Source organism: Schistocerca serialis, chromosome 7 (genome assembly GCF_023864345.2).
Source record: "Schistocerca serialis cubense isolate TAMUIC-IGC-003099 chromosome 7, iqSchSeri2.2, whole genome shotgun sequence".
In the NCBI taxonomy this organism is placed as follows: domain Eukaryota; kingdom Metazoa; phylum Arthropoda; class Insecta; order Orthoptera; family Acrididae; genus Schistocerca; species Schistocerca serialis.
In genome coordinates this window covers 396,756,218-396,763,699 of record NC_064644.1, presented here as the reverse complement: position 1 = coordinate 396,763,699, position 7,482 = coordinate 396,756,218, and the positions used below count along the sequence as shown (strand labels likewise).

Below are 7,482 nucleotides of genomic sequence, written 5' to 3'. Positions count from 1 at the left end.
CCTTCATCGTGCCGACTCGGCCTCTCCGCATGCTGCCTACGTACACAGTCCCAAGTCACTGCACCTCACACCGCCGATACCCACACAAGAGACCCAGCAGAACGCACACGCTGCAGTTAAATGCCCGCCGCCAAAGATATAAAGAAGAGCCATCAACATCGAAGTCGACTCAAAGATGAAAATGACAATCGATGGCAACTGGCGCCAGAAACGCACCAGCTCAGTGTGCTTATCTGTAAAGGACAATGCACGTAGAACACCAGTGTAGCCCATCCTCGAGTGTTGATCGAATGTTCTGGATACCGCATCAAATCTGGTTAAAGGAAAACACAGAAGGAAATCAAAGGCGGGCGATAAATTTGTTGCTGGTAGGTTCAATCAACACGCAAGTATTACAGAGATGCTTCAGGAACTGAAATAGGATTCCCTGGAGGGAAGGCGACGTTCTTTTTGAGCAACACTATTGAAAAAACTTGGAGAACCACCATTTGAAGCTGACTAGAGAAATATTATACTGCCGGAAACATGTATTTCGCGAAAGGACCACGAAGATAAGATACGAGAAATAAGAGGTGTATAGATAACCTCTTCTTCCTCGCCCTATTGGCGATTGGATTAGGAAATGCCTAGTAGTGCAACAGGGTACCATCCGCCAACCACCGTGGATTGGTTGGTTGGTTGGGGAAGGAGACCAGACAGCGTGGTCATCGGTCTCATCGGATTAGGGAAGGATGGGGAAGGAAGTCGGCCGTGCCCTTTCAGAGGAACCATCCCGGCATTTGCCTGGCATGATTTAGGGAAATCACGGAAAACCTAAATCAGGATGGCCGGACGCGGGATTGAACCGTCGTCCTCCCGAATGCGAGTCCAGTGTGGAACCACTGCGCCACCTCGCTCGGTCAACCACCGTGGAGTATGTATGTATATGCAGATGTAGCTGCAGATGACGGCAAAGTGAATGGTTTTCGGTAAGACAGTTTTGATGTCGGTGGAGGGAGAGTAGCGTCGAGTTTGTGATAGTTTTGCGGGATGACACGGAGAGATGAAGTATGTTTGACGATAGACTTTACCTGGTTATACACTCCTGGAAATGGAAAAAAGAACACATTGACACCGGTGTGTCAGACCCACCATACTTGCTCCGGACACTGCGAGAGGGCTGTACAAGCAATGATCACGCGCACGGCACAGCGGACACACCAGGAACCGCGGTGTTGGCCGTCGAATGGCGCTAGCTGCGCAGCATTTGTGCACCGCCGCCGTCAGTGTCAGCCAGTTTGCCGTGGCATACGGAGCTCCATCGCAGTCTTTAACACTGGTAGCATGCCGCGACAGCGTGGACGTGAACCGTATGTCCAGTTGACGGACTTTGAGCGAGGGCGTATAGTGAGCATGCGGGAGGCCGGGTGGACGTACCGCCGAATTGCTCAACACGTGGGGCGTGAGGTCTCCACAGTACATCGATGTTGTCGCCAGTGGTCGGCGGAAGGTGCACGTGCCCGCCGACCTGGGACCGGACCGCAGCGACGCACGGATGCACGCCAAGACCGTAGGATCCTACGCAGTGCCGTAGGGGACCGCACCGCCACTTCCCAGCAAAATAGGGACACTGTTGCTCCTGGGGTATCGGCGAGGACCATTCGCAACCGTCTCCATGAAGCTGGGCTACGGTCCCGCACACCGTTAGGCCGTCTTCCGCTCACGCCCCAACATCGTGCAGTGGTGTCGCGACAGGCGTGAATGGAGGGACGAATGGAGACGTGTCGTCTTCAGCGATGAGAGTCGCTTCTGCCTTGGTGCCAATGATGGTCGTATGCGTGTTTGGCGCCGTGCAGGTGAGCGCCACAATCAGGACTGCATACGACCGAGGCACACAGGGCCAACACGGCATCATGGTGTGGGGAGCGATCTCCTACACTGGCCGTACACCACTGGTGATCGTCGAGGGGACACTGAATAGTGCACGGTACATCCAAACCGTCATCGAACCCATCGTTCTACCATTCCTAGACCGGCAAGGGAACTTGCTGTTCCAACAGGACAATGCACGTCCGCATGTATCCCGTGCCACCCAACGTGCTCTAGAAGGTGTAAGTCAACTACCCTGGCCAGCAAGATCTCCGGATCTGTCCCCCATTGAGCATGTTTGGGACTGGATGAAGCGTCGTCTCACGCGGTCTGCACGTCCAGCACGAACGCTGGTCCAACTGAGGCGCCAGGTGGAAATGGCATGGCAAGCCGTTCCACAGGACTACATCCAGCATCTCTACGATCGTCTCCATGGGAAAATAGCAGCCTGCATTGCTGCGAAAGGTGGATATACACTGTACTAGTGCCGACATTGTGTATGCTCTGTTGCCTGTGTCTATGTGCCTGTGGTTCTGTCAGTGTGATCATGTGATGTATCTGACCCCAGGAATGTGTCAATAAAGTTTCCCCTTCCTGGGACAATGAATTCACGGTGTTCTTATTTCAATTTCCAGGAGTGTATTATTGATGGAAAGGTCTCGGATTTCCAGCTGGGTGGCAGGGTTAAAATACCGCAACTTTTCGAAAAGTGTCACCCTGATCACCTTCTGGAGAAGTGAAGCCGATGAGTATAAAACTGCTCGAAACGTCGCCGTATTTTAACACTTCCACCCGGCTGAAAACACGTGAACTTTTCATCGACGGAATAATTACGTTGACATTCCTGAGGACCCCAAGTCACTTCAAGCATTTTGTCGCTCCCTCTTTCGTTGGCTCCGTCGATTCAAAACTGAACAGTCAGTTCCAACCTAACCCGGACTTCAGGCTAAAGCTAAAGGTCATTCTGATGCCGCAACCGCGTTTTTTGCTTTGACATTCGGTGACTTCACAGCAAAAACCCCAGGCCCGGCAACAGCGTCACTCAGCAGATGTGTTCCGAGTCCGTGGCGCCGTTTCCTAACCTTGAACATTACAGTAATGGATTTTATGCTTTTCTTTCTTCTTAATCCTTGAATCTTTCACTGCTTTGTTTCAATGACTGCTAAAGTTACATGAGGGCTTGGAGAGGAGTGTTCTTTCGCAAAAGAGGAAAAATATCTGAAATGAGAATGATTTAGATTTTGCAATGAATATACAAAGAAAAAGTTTACACTGAACATAAATGAAAACAAAAATAGAAATATTTTTATTATTTTTTTTAAATCGTGAATAATTAAGCTGTATTGAGAGAAAAAACTACCAATAGAGACATTTGAGACACAACCTGTTCAAGGTTTACGAGATAAAATTTGGTAACTCGAAGAAAGACGAAAAACACTCACATTTTAACGCTATATTTTTCTTTGCTTAAAATAATTACGCTATCTCAACAATTAACTTTTTCTGCTGACCTAATAGTGTTGCACAACTTTCAGTCTTCGAAGTGAAGATGTAGGATTTCACTGAAGTGGTGAAACCAAAGTGGAAGGGACAAGTTGCACATTCGGCTAAAGCCACCTTTTCACCGTTATCATCAATTCTGCGCTCAAGCAGTCCAGTATTAAACCCCGCACTAAGTATCCTTTCAAACGACGATATTGGTATGTCAGTGAGATAACCCGCATTTTGCCAAGCATACTGTAACTCGCACCTGTACTTCTGTGCAGGAGGTCGATGTATAGCACAAAGTGAAGTCCAATGACTAAATGACTATCGTGTGCCTTTACTCGTGGATTTCACATTTACACAATCAACGAGTCCTTCTCACGCAGAGCTTGTATTGCGTAAAGAACTACACATCAAAAGGTAGGCAATATTTTCATGTCTTCAGTGGCAATATCTTGAGCGTTACGTCCTTGTTAGGAAAACTTTCATCTCTTAGACCTTGAAGAGGTGATCATTCAAATGTCTCTCGTGGTAAAACACGCAGTTTTGCATGCGAATGACTAATACCATTGTTTTTGGAATAAACGATGTGTATTCTAGGCCCATTTCGTGAAGTTTGGAGCGTTCGAGGCAACGAACTTCCCTTGTTAAAAGTAAAACAGGAAGCTTAGGATACAGCAAAAAGGCGCTACGTACTGTTGTCTAGATATTAAACTTCCTGGCAGATTAAAACTGTGTGCCCGACCGAGACTCGAACTCGGGACCTTTGCCTTTCACGGGCAAGTGCTCTACCAACTGAGCTACCGAAGCACGACTCACGTCCGGTACTCACAGCTTTACTTCTGCCAGTATCTCGTCTCCTACCTTCCAAACTTTACAGAAGCTCTCCTGCGAAGCTTGCAGAACTAGCACTCCTGAAAGAAAGGATATAGCGGAGACATGGCTTAGCCACAGCCTGGGGATTGTTTCCAGAATGAGATTTTCACTCTGCAGCGGAGTGTGCGCTGATATGAAACTTCCTGGCAGATTAAAACTGTGTGCCCGACCGAGACTCGAACTCGGGACCTTTGCCTTTCGCGGGCAAGTGCTCTACCAACTGAGCTACCGAAGCACGACTCACGTCCAGTACTCACAGCTTTACTTCTGCCAGTATCTCGTCTCCTACCTTCCACACTTTACAGAAGCTCTCCTGCGAACCTTGCAGAACTAGCACTCCTGAAAGAAAGGATATAGCGGAGACATGGCTTAGCCACAGCCTGGGGATTGTTTCCAGAATGAGATTTTCACTCTGCAGCGGAGTGTGCGCTGATATGAAACTTCCTGGCAGATTAAAACTGTGTGCCCGACCGAGACTCGAACTCGGGACCTTTGCCTTTCGCGGGCAAGTGCTCTACCAACTGAGCTACCGAAGCACGACTCACGTCCGGTACTCACAGCTTTACTTCTGCCAGTATCTCGTCTCCTACCTTCCAAACTTTACAGAAGCTCTCCTGCGAACCTTGCAGAACTAGCACTCCTGAAAGAAAGGATATAGCGGAGACATGGCTTAGCCACAGCCTGGGGATTGTTTCCAGAATGAGATTTTCACTCTGCAGCGGAGTGTGCGCTGATATGAAACTTCCTGGCAGATTAAAACTGTGTGCCCGACCGAGACTCGAACTCGGGACCTTTGCCTTTCGCGGGCAAGTGCTCTACCAACTGAGCTACCGAAGCACGACTCACGTCCGGTACTCACAGCTTTACTTCTGCCAGTATCTCGTCTCCTACCTTCCAAACTTTACAGAAGCTCTCCTGCGAACCTTGCAGAACTAGCACTCCTGAAAGAAAGGATATAGCGGAGACATGGCTTAGCCACAGCCTGGGGATTGTTTCCAGAATGAGATTTTCACTCTGCAGCGGAGTGTGCGCTGATATGAAACTTCCTGGCAGATTAAAACTGTGTGCCCGACCGAGACTCGAACTCGGGACCTTTGACTTTCGCGGGCAAGTGCTCTACCAACTGAGTTAGCGAAGCACGACTCACGTCCGGTACTCACAGCTGTACTTCTGCCAGTATCTCGTCTCCTACCTTCCAAACTTTACAGAAGCTCTCCTGCGAACCTTGCTTCGAACCGTGCTTCGGTAGCTCAGTTGGTAGAGCACTTGCCCGCGAAAGGCAAAGGTCCCGAGTTCGAGTCTCGGTCGGGCACACAGTTTTAATCTGCCAGGAAGTTTCATATCAGCGCACACTCCGCTGCAGAGTGAAAATCTCATTCTGGAAACAATCCCCAGGCTGTGGCTAAGCCATGTCTCCGCTATATCCTTTCTTTCAGGAATGCTAGTTCTGCAAGGTTCGCAGGAGAGCTTCTGTAAAGTTTGGAAGGTAGGACACGAGATACTGGCAGAAGTAAAGCTGTGAGTACTGGACGTGCGTCGTGCTTCGGTAGCTCAGTTGGTAGAGCACTTGCCCGCGAAAGTCAAAGGTCCCGAGTTCGAGTCTCGGTCGGGCACACAGTTTTAATCTGCCAGGAAGTTTCATATCAGCGCACACTCCGCTGCAGAGTGAAAATCTCATTCTGGAAACAATCCCCAGGCTGTGGCTAAGCCATGTCTCCGCTATATCCTTTCTTTCAGGAGTGCTAGTTCTGCAAGGTTCGCAGGAGAGCTTCTGTAAAGTTTGGAAGGTAGGAGACGAGATACTGGCAGAAGTAAAGCTGTGAGTACCGGACGTGAGTCGTGCTTCGGTAGCTCAGTTGGTAGAGCACTTGCCCGCGAAAGGCAAAGGTCCCGAGTTCGAGTCTCGGTCGGGCACACAGTTTTAATCTGCCAGGAAGTTTCATATCAGCGCACACTCCGCTGCAGAGTCTAAATATTGTTTGATGTTTTAGTGAATATTTATTTTCTCGGGCAAATAAACGTCGATGTTTGGCGGATACTTTCCCTACTCATTCAATTCTCACCAGTATGGAAAATTTACCATGCGACCTTTGTCAATAATATCCGTTATGAATAATTTCTAGGATAATGGAATGTAGTCGAATTAAGTCGGGTGATGCTGGGGGAATTAGATTAGGAAATGAGACACTTAAAGTAGTAAAGGAGTTTTGCTATTTGGGGACCAAAATAACTGATGATGGTCGAAGTAGAGAGGATATAAAATGTAGACTGGCAATGGCAAGGAAAGCGTTTCTGAAGAAGAGAAATTTTTTAACATCTAATATAGATTTAAGTGTCAGGAAGTCATTTCTGAAAGTATTTGTATGGAGTGTAGCCATGTATGGAAGTGAAACATGGACGATAAATAGTTTGGACAAGAAGAGAATAGAAGCTTTCGAAATGTGGTGCTACAGAAGAATGCTGAAGATTATATGGGTAGATCATATAACTAATGAGGAAGTATTGAATAGAATTGGGGTGAAGAGAAATTTGTGGCACAACTTGACTAGAAGAAGGGATCGGTTGGTAGGACATGTTCTGAGGCATCAAGGGATCACCAATTTAGTATTGGAGGACAGCTTGGAGGGTAAAAATCGTAGAGGGAGACCAAGAGATGAATACACTAAGCAGATTCAGAAGGATGTAGGTTGCAGTAGGTACAAGGAGATGAAGCTAAGCTGCTTGCCCAGCATAGAGTAGCATGGAGAGCTGCATTAAACCAGTCTCAGGACTGAAGACCACAACAACATGAATAATTTGAGTTTAGTTATTAACGAACTTTATTAACCTTACTACACAGCTCCTGACGTGATGGTGTGCTGACGTTTCGCCTAGTGTGAAGACACCAAAGGCTGATTCACATTGGACTTCAACGAAATGGAACGAACGGAAGGCAAAGTCACCGTCACATGGAGGTGTGTTCACAGCAGATGAAAATTAACATATCATTTCGCTTAACCAAGAGTCGAACGGTAAAAGTGAGTTTATGAGATACCATCCTTGACACACTAACAATGAAAGAGTTTCTTCATAATAGAAGTTCTTCACGAAGGTTGTACTAAAAATATTCCACACTTTTGAAAAGCGAAAGCCTAGGGAAAGTGTTGTCCATAGATTTCAAAACATCGATATTTGTATATTTAAGTACCAAATGACGGCAAAGAAATGTATTTTCCTCCTTTAATAGAGCAGATTTTTTCACTATTAAAAGACTTTTCTTAGTTAGGATTACTT

The 7,482-nt window shown here is 47.4% G+C and overlaps 1 non-coding gene across 1 annotated transcript; it reads right to left on the bottom strand.

The window, feature by feature from the left end:
* Positions 1-4,069: 4,069 nt before the first annotated feature.
* On the bottom strand, positions 4,070-4,144 carry Trnas-uga (transfer RNA serine (anticodon UGA)). The gene has a single exon. It is a non-coding gene; the product is annotated as a tRNA-Ser (tRNA).
* Positions 4,145-7,482: the final 3,338 nt, after the last annotated feature.